The sequence below is a fragment of the Anas platyrhynchos genome, chromosome 3 (genome assembly GCF_047663525.1).
Source record: "Anas platyrhynchos isolate ZD024472 breed Pekin duck chromosome 3, IASCAAS_PekinDuck_T2T, whole genome shotgun sequence".
Classification (NCBI taxonomy): Eukaryota; Metazoa; Chordata; class Aves; order Anseriformes; family Anatidae; genus Anas; species Anas platyrhynchos.
This window is the reverse complement of record NC_092589.1, coordinates 102,904,535-102,918,178: the sequence shown is the minus strand read 5'-3', so window position 1 is coordinate 102,918,178 and position 13,644 is coordinate 102,904,535. Positions and strand designations below refer to the sequence as shown.

Genomic DNA, 13,644 nt, shown 5'->3' with positions numbered 1-13,644 from the left:
AGAAACAGATTGGCAGACCTGATTCTATACTGCCTTGTTTCAATTTTTTCTAAATAGAATGTCATATTCTTTTCTACCTTACATTTATATTGGTCCCCACTTTCATGCTATCTCACTTAGTGGGCTTCTCAGATGATTAATCTTGAAGTAACAAGGCATCAGATGGCTTTTAGCAAGTCCTTTCCTACCTTGAATGGGAAAGATGTGATACTACTGGCCCTGGAGAGCTGAGCAGGTCAATATGAGGGCAGAACTGACTGATTATCTTTACCTTATACACATTTAACCAAAAAGGTGAGAGAAGCTAAATGAGATGATGTTCTGCCTGAGAGCTGGCAGGATAGGAAAACAACAGACAAAGAGATTTGGTCTGTCAACTCCTTCCAAATAGAAGTACCAATTTCACTTTGCTTACTTACCTGCAAAGATCTTGACAAATTTAGCAAACATTGATTAGTTATCCAGGCAAGTCCGCAATAAAATATAAATTTGTTCTACTGAAGGAGAAACAGGAAATAGATGGGTCTCTGGTCCTCTTTAACAATCATTTTATCGGAACTGAGTTCAAAGAAATCAAAGCACTTGGTGACAGTCTGACAGGTGACAGAATTCCTCTCCAGACTCAAACACTGGAATGATCTTGTTTAGGTTGACTAAAAATAGGAGCCTATAGCCACAGGCCATCTCTGAGGGTATCTGCATGGGGCTGATAGATGTGGCACAAGACTCCTGCCTTTGGAGCAGCTTCTGAAAGGCCAGACAGGATATCCTATGCTATCTCAAATGGTTTGAGACAACTGAGCAACCCACATGAGGTAAGCAACCCACATTCATAAATGTAGCTGTTTCTGACATGGATTCCTACATGTATATGAGCCAGGTGTAAAGTCACCAGTAACAGTCAAGGGAAATGTGATCAATGTAGTTAATGGAGACAAAAGGGGAATTCAGCTCACTCTCAAGCACTTGTTCATCTGAATTTCTCTCTAGGTTTCAGTTATTATAGTTATTAGATCTTTATGGATGGATACATGGAGATCTCTGAACATATTCTGAACTATTCTTAGGTGCCATAAATATTCTATTCAGGCTTTATGCCTGGAAAAGCTTAGCCTTTCTTCCTATAATATCAGGCCTCATTTTCCATCCACAGAGCAATAAACTGATTATTTGGGGATGTCATAAATATACCAAATATAACAAGAGACAGTCTTCCTTTTACAGAGAAGTAATAGAATACGTTAACTTCGGTATTAATTATGGAGTTACTTCACCATGCAATAAACCATTATCCAAGGTCTGTCAGTTGGATGATATTTGGTTTACTAACCTCTCATTTTGATAGGAGTACATCAAACTAGTCTAGGAGAACCAGTAATTCCAAATTTATGCTGAAACAGAAAAAAAATTGAGAGTAGAAAATCCCCAGAGGTTGAACAAAAGGGTGATAGTGGAAATAATTTTGAGAGACTCAAAGAGCACGTCAGTAAGGTTTAAATGGGAGACAGGAAGCTCAATGTATGTTTTCATAGCAAAATAATCTTTTTTAAATGCAGGACCAGCCAAAATCATAGAAAAGTAATCGGCAGCAAAGGGAGGGAGTGAAAGAACATGATTCAGTGGAAAGAAAAATATTTATAGGAGAGAGGAGTTGGTGAATCTTAAAAGGATTCTGTCTTTGGCTAAAACTCCTATGAGTGAGAGGAAACTGTGATAAAGAAAAGTCTATAAGTGTGTTCTTTATTTTGTACAGGTCTGCATTTCCAATCCTAAAAAGGTACAAAAACTACTTAAGGATAAACATTTGTCTGTGTGCTGTTTTAGCCCAGTTAAGTATTAAGCTGTAAAATGGAGTATCTAGAGCTCTATCTGTGCTAGCTGCTCTACTGGGCTAAAGCTTGTTCTGTGTCCCTGAAGCATCTGGCATGGCACAGCTCACTTCCACACAGATAAACTCACCCAGAAGAGTGGCGACACACCTGCTCTGCCCCCAGTCAGCCCAAGCTGGTTTGGCCAGAGTCATGATGCTCAAGCAGCTGGTCCTGGCCTGGTTTTGGTCACTCTTCCTACAATGACAACCAGGAGGATGAAGGGAAGGTACTTCCCTAAGTTACTGACAAATGCTGAGCCTTGAGCGTAGCAAAGGTTGTTCTGGCAAGCGGCACTGCATGCAAGCCCCAGGCGCCCGTCCCCACATTAAACGCTGGGCTCCTGTGTTCCAGGCTCCTACTATGTGGCAGAAGCCTACTATGATTCACATTCAGGGGATTTGCTTGTTCGTGCTAATTTGCTCTGCTAATTTCCCCTCTTTTATTTTTTTTTTTTAACAATTTATGTGACATTAAAAACTAAACTAAACCAACCAAACAAAACAAACAAACAAACAAACAACAAAAAAAAAACCATTAAAAATAATATCTGGAACTCTTAATCTCTTCTTGTTGTCAAACTCAGCCAATTTCATACTTTATATACCCAAAAAGACATGCAGACACTTTTAGGAAACATAAATACACTTTCATTTATTTAATTACTGGTCCTTACACACCTACACTTTTACAAAAATATGCATTTAATATACAACTGAATTGCAGAAGACAAATAAATTTAGTTTAAGCATCAATGACTACGTCTGTCTAGATTTCCATAACAGATAGAGAACCTCATCTGTGAACCCACATTTCTGAACATCTGCAGGTAAAATTAATTTTATACCAGCCTGTATACTGACATCAACATACTTTCAGAAATTTAATGAAACTGTATGCTGCTCTTGTTTACCTGCAGCAATATTATCAATGCAAATTATGCATGTCCCAGAGTGCAGTGACCTCAAGTCTCAAAGTGTTACTGCCCAAAGCCCAATACCACATAAGACATACTGCTTTGAGTACTGTACTATTCTCTGGTCCAGGGAGCAAACCAGAGAGAAATGTACTTAATCCAAGCTACTCTTACACAAAATCACTTTTGTACAAGTCTCTGCTCCAAAAATGAAAAGGGCATGAAAACTGAAGAAAAGGATGCTGAGGGGAGACCTCATTGCTTTCTCTAATTACCTGAAAAGAGGATGCAGCAAGGAAGGTGTTCTCTTTTCTCAGGAGACGAGTGATAGGATGTGAGGCAATGATCTCAAGTTGTACCAGTGCTCGAGGCGAGGCTGCACCAGCACAGAGCAGAACAGGACAATCATTTCCCTTGATGGGCTAGCAGTGTTGTGCCTGATACACCCCAGGGTACAGGTGGCCCTCCTAGCTACCAGGGCACTGTAGTGGGTTTACGTGGCAAAGGTAAACCCACGCTCGAGCCGGTTGACTCATCTTGCCGTGGATGATAAGGCAGACATTGGATCCAGTTCTAAACTGAAGTCAGTGGCTACAGCTATACTGGTAAATTTTACTCTTCCGGGACACAAATCTGGTCAAAAGACCTGTTATCAACTCTGAAAGTGTTAGAACTGTTCTCTAGAACCATTTAGCTTTCGAAAGTGGCACTGTCCCAGGCAATATTCAGGCATGTTCATGAACAACCTCAGATGGGCAATTTACGCATGCCAACTTGTTCAGGAGAGCTGCAGAGTATGAATGTACCAAGACAAAATCAGCTAGTGGTGGGGCAAGAGGACAGGACGTATGCTGTTTTTTTCAATAATATAATTTTAGGATCCTTGCCTACTGTGTAGTATCTATGCCCCACAGTGCCAAATCTAGTGAACTTTTTCAGAACTGCACTATACAGGGAGCTTCAGTGGCTCTGTTGGAGCTAGAAGAGCTTGCACGGGTGGAGCTGAACTTGTGTTAATAATTCCAGCCATGCTATATTTGGCTCCTTGAGCTTTTTGGCAGCTTTCTCCAACAAACATTTATTCTGTTTTCTCCAACACAGATCATCTGTTCTATAATTGATTACATATGGTTTTATGTCAACTGAAGATCTAAAGTAAAATATGTAGCAGATCTGGAATATCCCTGTAAGCAAAGTCCCAACACAACAGATAAATACCTTAACCTTATTCAAGAAGGTAGATAAAGTCATTGTACTGCTAAATCCTAGGCAAAGTAGGACAGATGTCTGCTGTAAGCTGAGTTCAGTGGCCTTGAACAGTTGTATATAAAACTTCAAGACATACTCTGACTGCACATCAGAAAGAGTACATGTGTTATGGCTTTCTTGTCATACCACTATGCTATTTTTTTTCATTTTTGTTTTGTTCTGCTCTCATTTAATAGGTCTGAGATTCTAAACTATCCACAAAGACACAAAACACTTCATTCTGCAGAAGTTACAGGAAATACAGGTATCATCCCTGTTGCCATTTTCTTCTGTGCCAAGTGTAAATAAAGGATACATGGGAAATCCCTCTCTTGCTTCGAGGTTTTATCCCAGACTTCAGTGAGGGGAGTATCGCACCTTTGGAGAGGAGTGCAGGGGGAGTTCTGAGAAAATATTGTGCACAGATAGAAATGTCAGTAAGAGGAAGAAAGAAGTGGAAAAAAATATAGATGAAAATTAACTTTTATAACTTTTTTTTTTTTTTTCTGATAGAACCCCGGAATTCAAACCATCAAACTTCCCTTATAGCTATAACACACTCTGGATATTTCACAATCTTCCAGCAATTGGTGCTTCTGCTATCCTACCCTGAGAGTAAATGAAGAATTAGAAGCAGGGACAGGCTTAATTATCTCTATACAATTTCAAACACTGCAATGAAAATATATACACCTTTTTTTTTCTTCGAACACTTCCTGTTCATTTCATTCTTATTTATTCATTGTGTTAGAATAACAGAGTACTTGATATTTTTCACTTAGAGAAAACTATATTATAATTTGCTGTCCCTGTACAGGTTCCATATGGACATGGAATAATTTGTTTAGAAACCAAAGGAAATAGATCTTTTAAAAATAATCTGTCATCCTGTAATATTCTCTATGGTATTTTGCTTTAAACTCAGTTCTTCCTGATCTCTCTCATTATTCACTGTTGAAATGTCTAATGCCAGAGTTGTAGGCCAACTGGCAGGAAGAATGCAGGCAAAGTATTATTTCCTTGTAACATGAAGTTGGATGTCTCACATTTGCTATTCTCTTTCACACCCAAGGCAAATCCTGAGTTGCATCACAATAACCCACATTGATGAAAATGCCAAAAAGATATGAAAAGAGAGAAAATGAAAGGCTACTAACAAGGTATATTAAGAAAATCATGCTTCTTATTGTTTTGAAATCTTTTCACTATCTCCCATTTGATATAATTAAAGACATTTTTTAAGGAGTTAGACTGGAATCTCAGTTCCATTGAAATAAATGGTGAAACTCTAAATATCAGTACCTAAATAAAATACTTGTTGCTTTTGTTATCAAACCTTGTAAATTACCTTTTTGCTAACCAATCCCACTTTTCTCTGGCAGCACCTGAGAACTGTACAGAACAGGGTAAGAATTCATTTTGGTATTACTCTCAGTATACAGGCATCTTGACATAGTAAGACACAAGAAAGTAAGAGATTTGTCCAAACTTCAGCAGGAACAGCTTTCTGGAGCTCCCCAGTGAAAGCAGCATTACTTAACAGAGAGAAAAGAAAAAGCATATGCATTCTTTGAAGCTTTGCACCAATGTTAGATAAAATCTGCTTTTGATTAAATAAATAAATAACATCTGCTGAAATCTTAGAACAGACATGACAAACTGCAAGCTGAAACACTTTCATATATTTGATGATTTGCATCAGGCATATGTAAGCATGACTCTATCAGTAGTTCTGAAAATAAGGGTCAAATTCAGCTGTAGAAATGAGGATCACAACCAGAAGTGGGAATTATCAGCAGAAGCCTAAAAACCACTGCTATGTATGTTAAGCCTGGGTTGTATTTTCAAGATGTTTTTCTATGTTTTATATGCTAACAAGTGTAGCTTTCATACTCCAGACTTCTTTCTTCTTTCTTTCAATTTTTTTCTTTCTTTCTTTCTTCAGTTCTTTAGTTCCAGGCTTTTTACTTGCAGGCAGCACTTGAGTTAGTATATTTGGGATGAAACTCAACCTCTTCTCCCCTGATTAATGCAATTCCCTCCTCCTTGGGTAACCAAAAGTTAATACTTTCAGAAAAGCCTCCCCTTCTAACACTACTCATTTTTCTCCTCTTTAGTACACTAAAAACAAACAAACAAACAAAACAAAACAAAACAAAAAATGTTAATCTCACCTTTCTTTCTAGAATCATATCTCTGTGGTTTTCACTGTCTTTTGCATGCATGTGAGAGGAGGGGTTTCTATTTTTCTCTTTGTTCCTAGTGTATTTGAACTTAAAGATGAGCAGTACTGACATATTCATCCAGATCTATCAAGTTACAATTACTGGTGCAAGTCTTCTGTTGTCTATAGGATACTGACATATGCTATAATTATTGTTCCATCACTGCCCTTAAGAGTGAACATCTGCTCCTACCCTATCATCACAGTTTTAATCTTCTTGTAGCTCCTGTTTCCTTGAAGAGAAATCCGAATGAGACAGACCCTGTCTTTTACTTTTCTCCAGTTTTTGAACAGCTTCCAGGCTTTCACCAGAGCAAAGTGAATACCTCGATCTCCCACCAGTATTCATTTAAATGAAAAACTGAATTCCCTGTAGCTGTGCTTGAGCCTATGAGCAGATGGAGGGAGGTGGGAATCCAACTTGCTCACAGGCATAAACACAGTAATAGCAAACTGAATTTTCTATTCAAGAGGTGGGGTCAGAGTGCTCATAGAGCAGCCAGAGCCACTCTGCAGACTATACCAAATGTGGGGACTGCAGTATTTGCATCAATATGAAACTTCTACCCTTCAACTCAAATGCAACTTTCTCTCATGTAACCTTTCTTATATATGCTATAAAGCCTCTTTTTGCTCCTGCCACCTTGACTCACTCTACAGTCTACCTGTGGAGTTTTTCTTTTTTTTTTTTTTGTTCGTTTGTTTGTTTTGTTTTGTTTTAATTTTTGCTGGTACCCTTTTCCCAGGGTAAATTTTACCCATTGAAATCACCAAGGGCAGAAACAAAAATAAAATATTCTCCCAGCAAATCACAATTCAATAATAAATAATATTCAGAGCTACATGAGGTAATGCTTTGCATTTTTAATGAGTTTCTGTGATGAGAGTGGACAACCAACCATACACATTCAACATGGCACTGCTAAGGAGCCCTTGTCCTTCCAACATTTACCTGTACCTGAAGAACACAGAAGATACAGCCCCCTTGATACAAAAAATACCCATATATAAAAGAATGAGTTGCAACCTCAAATGATGTAAAACTGAGTTCAGTCAGACCCAAAGTGCTGAATGGGAAAACTGTACCCCTTTCAAACCTTCAATGTGAAAAGAAAAACAAACACACAAAACCAGAAAAAAAAAAAAAAAAAAAAAAAAAAAAGAGTAAACAGTAACTAGAATACAAACACCTTTGCATATTGTCCTGCATGAAATTCAAATCTGAATCCTGCTTTTTGGTCTGGCACTCCAGAATTTAAAACTACACCAGTGGTGCCAAATGGTATTTTCTGCTTTTGTTCACCAGCCCCATCTTCTTTGCCTTGGAAAATGGGTTTGTAAGCAGTCCCCACAAGAACAAAGTCTCTTACGTAAATTCCTGCATTGTAGCTTTAAAATGTTGCCTCATATAATGAACTTCTTACACTGAGAAATGAAAAAAAGCACCAGTCATAATTTCAATACCATATATTAATCTTTCTGCTTACTTGAGGGTGACAGCTGTCTGTGCTTGTTGGGTCTTTTCAATGCCACATTACATTTCACCATTTCTTTGGAAATACTGTTTGTCTCTTGCTTTACAGTAAATATTTCATGATACATTCAACAACGAGAGAAGTAATTCATTTGAATGTTTTTTAATCAATTTTTTTTTTTTTTTTTTAGCCGATGATGAAGACTGCTGAGTGAAGCATGCTTGTAATTTTAAATCAATCTCAGGGATAACTCTGGTAATGTCTCAGTTTCTGCAACATTTGAATTTCAGTTATAAACACCAACATTTACAGGAATATCATCACCACCTTAATTTAAAATGACCTGGAAAACCATTTTAAAATAATTTTATAAAAAGCTTATTTTAACCTGTTTTTCTAAGGAAAGATGGCATATGCAGTTATAACTCTCCAAACCAGTCTCTGAGTTTGTTCTCTGCTTTCAAATCTCGTTTAATTTCAACAAAATCCGGTAGGAAAGTAAAAAGCTCAATGATATTAAATTCCTACTTAGTTCCTAAAAGAAGTTACCATATAGAGGAAAGACATCCAAATTAGAGCATGCACTGAGGAAAAAGTCATGCAGTCAAACACAAGAGTCACCGCATGGGTAACAGCCACACAGAAAAGTGTTTTTGTTTGTTTTTACATTTTTATTATTATTATTCTGCTGTTTGTGGAACAATTTGTTTTTCAGAAGACATCAAAGTAAAACGCAGTGCATTTTGTAGGACTTTGATATGGTAGGTCTCATTTTGTTCTTAACACACAGTTCTGAATGCAGGAAGTTCAGAGTGCCGTGAAGTGGCACAAGACTTCTCCTGAAAGCAGCCTCAGAAGGGTTTCTACCTCAGACCTCTCTATCAGAGAAAATCACACCATCAATAGCTGTCTGCCTTGCAGAAGTTATATCAGACCTTCCCCTCTATCAATGTTGATTGCAAATGTATGTCTGAAATGGGACTCTTCATGTCATTCCTTTGTTATCTGCAAATGCTTTTTAACTGGTAAAATGGGATACCTTGCCTACCCAAGAGTTTTGATATTCATATCTGGTGACAATGAACCAATGTAGGTCTCATATATGTATAGTACAGGGCATTGCTTTAGGTCACATCAAAGGAGGTGGAGGTATGATGTGGTGCAACCTGACACAACACGGCACCATCATGATTCCCTAAGAGTCTACAATTTTTAAAAGAAACATGTAGAAATGAACATACATTTGCAAATCATAAAGACCATTTATGGTGCACAAACATTCACAAAAGAGACGACTAGCAAGTGAAAAATATTTTTAAAATACAAAGCAGATTGACTGTGTAAATGCAAAATAATGCATTTCAAGTACTTCTTGTGCTATTTATGTTTGCTCTCTCATTACATCTTCACTGCATTGGTTTGCAAACTGCTAATGTGTTTGCTTTTCCTTAAAAATACTGAAACATAAAATAATTCACAGCATATACAGCTGGTTAGGGCAGGCTTAGCTAGGACAAAAGGGTTAAAATGTGAAAAGGTTTTGTTCATAACAGGAAAATTGCTGGGTTCCCCTTCCTTCCCCAAGTACACAAGACAAGAATGTTCAGAGCAGGGTGAAAGTACCTCAGCAATTCTGGGCAGAAATCTCATATTCCATAACCCTGCAAACCCCTCTACTTTCAGAGAAAAAAAAAAAAAAAAAAAAAAAAAAAAAACAATAAAAAAAAAAAAAACAAACAAACACAAACAAACCGTGTCTATCATCCCAAAGCAAACAGTTCACAAATGCTAGCATATAACAATATTTTGTCCGAAGTGATACTTAAATAGGAAAATGCTACTGGAAACCCTTGTTTATAAGGATTTATACCAGTTGTATACTGGTTTAACTTGAAGATTAGTTGTGCCAGTGGAATAGGAATAATGCGATTCAGGAAATTTGCTGGAAAAATAAGAACAGCACACACTTTATATATTCAATGTTTTCATTCTGAACCAGAGAGGAAAAAATATATGTAAAATCAAATAAAGCAACATTCAACATGCTTCTAAAAGACTTTGAGTTTTCCCTGATTAAAACATTGTAGTTTGATGGGCTAGTTTCTTGGTGTATATGTACCTAGTTGGTTATTTTATTCGTTGCTTAAAATTAAAATATTTATAAATAGAGAATTACACTTTCATCAAGGTCTTCTAAAATACAAATAATTTAAAGATGCAGGACATTTAAAAGGTACTCCTTTTTCAGCATGAGTGCAATAAGCCTATTAAGCTTATTGCATGAAGTCTTACCTGAATGCTGAATCCACAAGCAAGGGCACCAGTTTTCAGGAAAAGGGCACCACATGTCAGGAAAATGATAGACAAGAACCACAGGAGCACAGAGCACACAAGGATGCTGTCACACCAGTGATACCTATGAGCAAACGTCAGGATATTGCAATATTGCCCCACCTACAGCTTTGAGGGAGGACACTCCCTAGTAGTTGTGATGGCCTCTTTGAATTTGCAGGAAATATGAACCTCGATGATTCCCCAGGTAATGCTGCAAAGTAAGCCAATAAATAAATAAATAAATAAAATAAAAATTATATAGAATAATCCCCAAAAGAACATCAGAAAGGATGCTCATAATGTATTTTCCACTATGTCAAGGAAAATACTCCTTTCTTCTTTTCTGACTGCAAATATATGAATCAGTTTAAACTGATATATTTAAGGGATTAATAAAAGCATACATATTCGTTAGTTTTCTACCAAGAGTAAAAGTCTTTTTAAATAATAAACAAAAATCAGTTCAGGCACAAAGTCTTAGATATTATTTTGGGGGCAGAAATAGAGAAAGGATGGCATAATGACATGTCAATGATTGTTCCTGGAAAAAATAAAAATAAAAATAATAATGTCAATAATGATATAGATTTAAAACTAAATAAATAAAACAAAGATTAGATCTGTAAATTCACTTCTTACTTTCCACCCATCATTTTTTCCACATTAGCAAAGTACTTTGTGCAATAAATTAAAATTATCCGCAATATGCAAAAGACATTTCATATTGAACAATCTGGAAACCATTTTTTTTTTTAAATAAACAAGTTGGATTACTCTTTGATGTTACCTGAAATATAAACTGCTGAAGATTTGCATGCTAAAGTTACTTTCACAATTGGTAAACTTTCATGCTGGGTCCTATGTAAAATGACTCCTTTATAGTCTGGATATATATATATTTTTTTTTTAAATAAAAAAGTTAGTCATAACAAGAGTTATGACTAACACATGTAACTCAAAAGATTATGCTTTGGAGATGAACAGCAAAGATTTCCTAAATTCATCCTACTGAGGCCATTTGAACTTCATTTTCAGTATCAGCTGCCCAAATTATTTCAACAATACTGTTAGGATAATGAGGCAGATTTTCTGTCAGTGTCATTGTCATGATACACTACCTTTTCTCCATCTGAGAATTATAACTTCATTCTCCCAGGAAATCCACCAGATAGAACTAAATATTACAAATACTCAAGGACAAAAAATAAGCACAGTAGATGATAGTCAAATATTAAGATGACAATAGGCTAGGGCTGGAAACCTGAGTTGTATATGCACACGAAAACATACAAAAATACACACAAATACACCTTTCATTGCAAATACAAAACTTCTGCAGGAGGCCTTTCTGGATCCTCTCAAAATAGAGCTTCAAGTATTTGGATTGACTATGATGCAGAAGAGAATATATGAAAAATGTTCCCAGGCAATCTGTTTAAAATATATATATATGACTTTTTTCTTTGCTGTTTTACATGTATAATATCATTCACTTTAATTGCTTCAGAAACTACTCAAACTGTCTAGAACATACAAGCAATATATAAAGTGTTCCCTTACCTTAAAACCCATCATAAAGTGTTTTTTGTTTTGTTTTGTTTTGTTTTTTGTTTTTTTTTTCCCTGCAAGCTGAAGGCTCTCACCATTCAAAGACCACCATGCATAGCAATAAGGTGTTAGAGTAGCAAACTGAAAGAATTCTCAGGCTCATTAAAAGTGCTAAAGCATTCTCACAGGTCACTGAATTGTCCTGCACTTCAATTGAAATCTTAAACCCACCACCTGCTTCCTCCTTTCCCTGTCCTTTCTCTATGCGCTGTGATAGACCCTGTTCTTTTATCTCCCAGAGCATTTTCTTTTTCTATGTTCTTCCTACCCTTCAGAGGAGTAACTCCCTTTCCTCCCACATTCCCTTTTTACAATACCAAGGCTTGGTTTACATTAAGTAAGAACAAGGAACACAATTAACCCTGTACTTGCTATAATCCTTGAACAAAGTTGTACCTTTTATCTGGCTGAGAATATCCTCTTAGCTCAAGCAAAAATAAATAAATAAATTGAAAGCTAGAACATGCTCACATGCTTGCCTTTATGTTTTTACGATTGTTCATCAAAGAGGTTCATGCTTAGAAAGGTTTTCTTGCAAACCAGGAAACTCCGAGGTTGCAAAAGCCATGACACATTGAAAGAAAATTGGGGGGACTTTTTACATGGGCAGATAGTGATAGGGCAAGAGAGAATGGTTTTAAACTAAGAGAAGAGATTTAGATCAGATGTTATTAGAAATACTTCACTCAGAGGGTGGTGAGGCACTGGAACTAGTTGCTCAGAGAAGCTGTGTTTGCCCCACAAACACAAGGCCAGTTTAGATAGGGCCCTGGGCAACCTGATCTAGTGGATGGCATCACTACTCATGGAAGGGGTGTGTGGGAACTAGATGATCTTTAAGGACCCTTCCAACCTAAGTCATTCTATGATATTTTATGATATTCTATAAAGCCTGAAAATAAGGATAGTTGATTGTCTCTGTTGCTTACAGCACGTGGCAAAGTACCACCTGTATTGAGAGAAATTTTATCCATCAATGCAATGCAGCTGTTTTGAGAAAAATGAAGCTAGTTTATTTTGTGTGTCTGGCCTGGAAGATCACTTGGGTACACAGCAAGTCTTACTCTTCTGAAAATTTGGTTGCAATGTTTCTATTGTCTGTCCCAGAAGTCATCCTTGTTTGACTTGGATGTCTGCCTGTTGACCAGAATGAATAATCAAGAATCCTTTTTTTTTTTTTTTCTTTTTTCCCCCACTTATGCTCAAAGATTAAATCTCACTTCCACTGGCGTTGTGGTAAGCTCTAACTTAAAGGTTAAGCCTCACTCCTATTTGATCTGGATTCTGCAGTTGATGAACTCTAACCATAATCTGACGATGACATGTATGTACCATACAGAGGACAGAGGACTGTGGATACATGTTTAAGTTAATGTAAGTAGTTGTTTTTGCATTTCAAAATGTATTATAAGCATCTGGAAAAAATATTTTCATTCAATATAGAATTATAGTGTTATAGTGCAGAGCTCTATCTTACAGTTATCTCAATGGTCCTGGCTCTCAGCTGGATACACCCTTAAAATGTACAGTAGCCAGAAATGCCAAGAGTGCTTTACCACTGTGCTTTAAAAGGAAAAGTTACATATTTTATAGGGATATATCCACTAGAACCAGCCAGCAGATAAGCACCCAAATTGTAAATTCAAGTAGAAATAAAAGAACAAAAAATAGATAAATGTCATTTAATAATTCATATTTTTTTTCAAAGTTCTTAAAAGTTCTCCCCCCCCCCACTCTCCCAAACACACACACCATTTCCTTATTTTCTAATTTCGGATTATACAAATGTGCAAGATTAGAACAATCAGAAAGTTCTGTGAGAAACTCCGTTGGAAGTGAATCTCGCCCATATTAATAATCTGCTGTAGATGTTGCACTACACTGGATAATGCAAAGATAAATAAGAATTTTTCTTTGGATCCACAAGTTACTAAAAAAAAATACTTTCATCAAATAGTTTGACAAATAGTT

At 36.6% G+C, this 13,644-nt stretch overlaps 1 long non-coding RNA gene across 1 annotated transcript; it reads left to right on the top strand.

Moving 5' to 3' along the window:
- Positions 1–716: 716 nt before the first annotated feature.
- Positions 717–13,038, top strand: LOC119716274 (uncharacterized). Its single transcript, XR_005264042.1, has 3 exons — positions 717–815; positions 7,922–7,986; positions 12,882–13,038. It is a non-coding gene; the product is annotated as an uncharacterized lncRNA (long non-coding RNA).
- Positions 13,039–13,644: the final 606 nt, after the last annotated feature.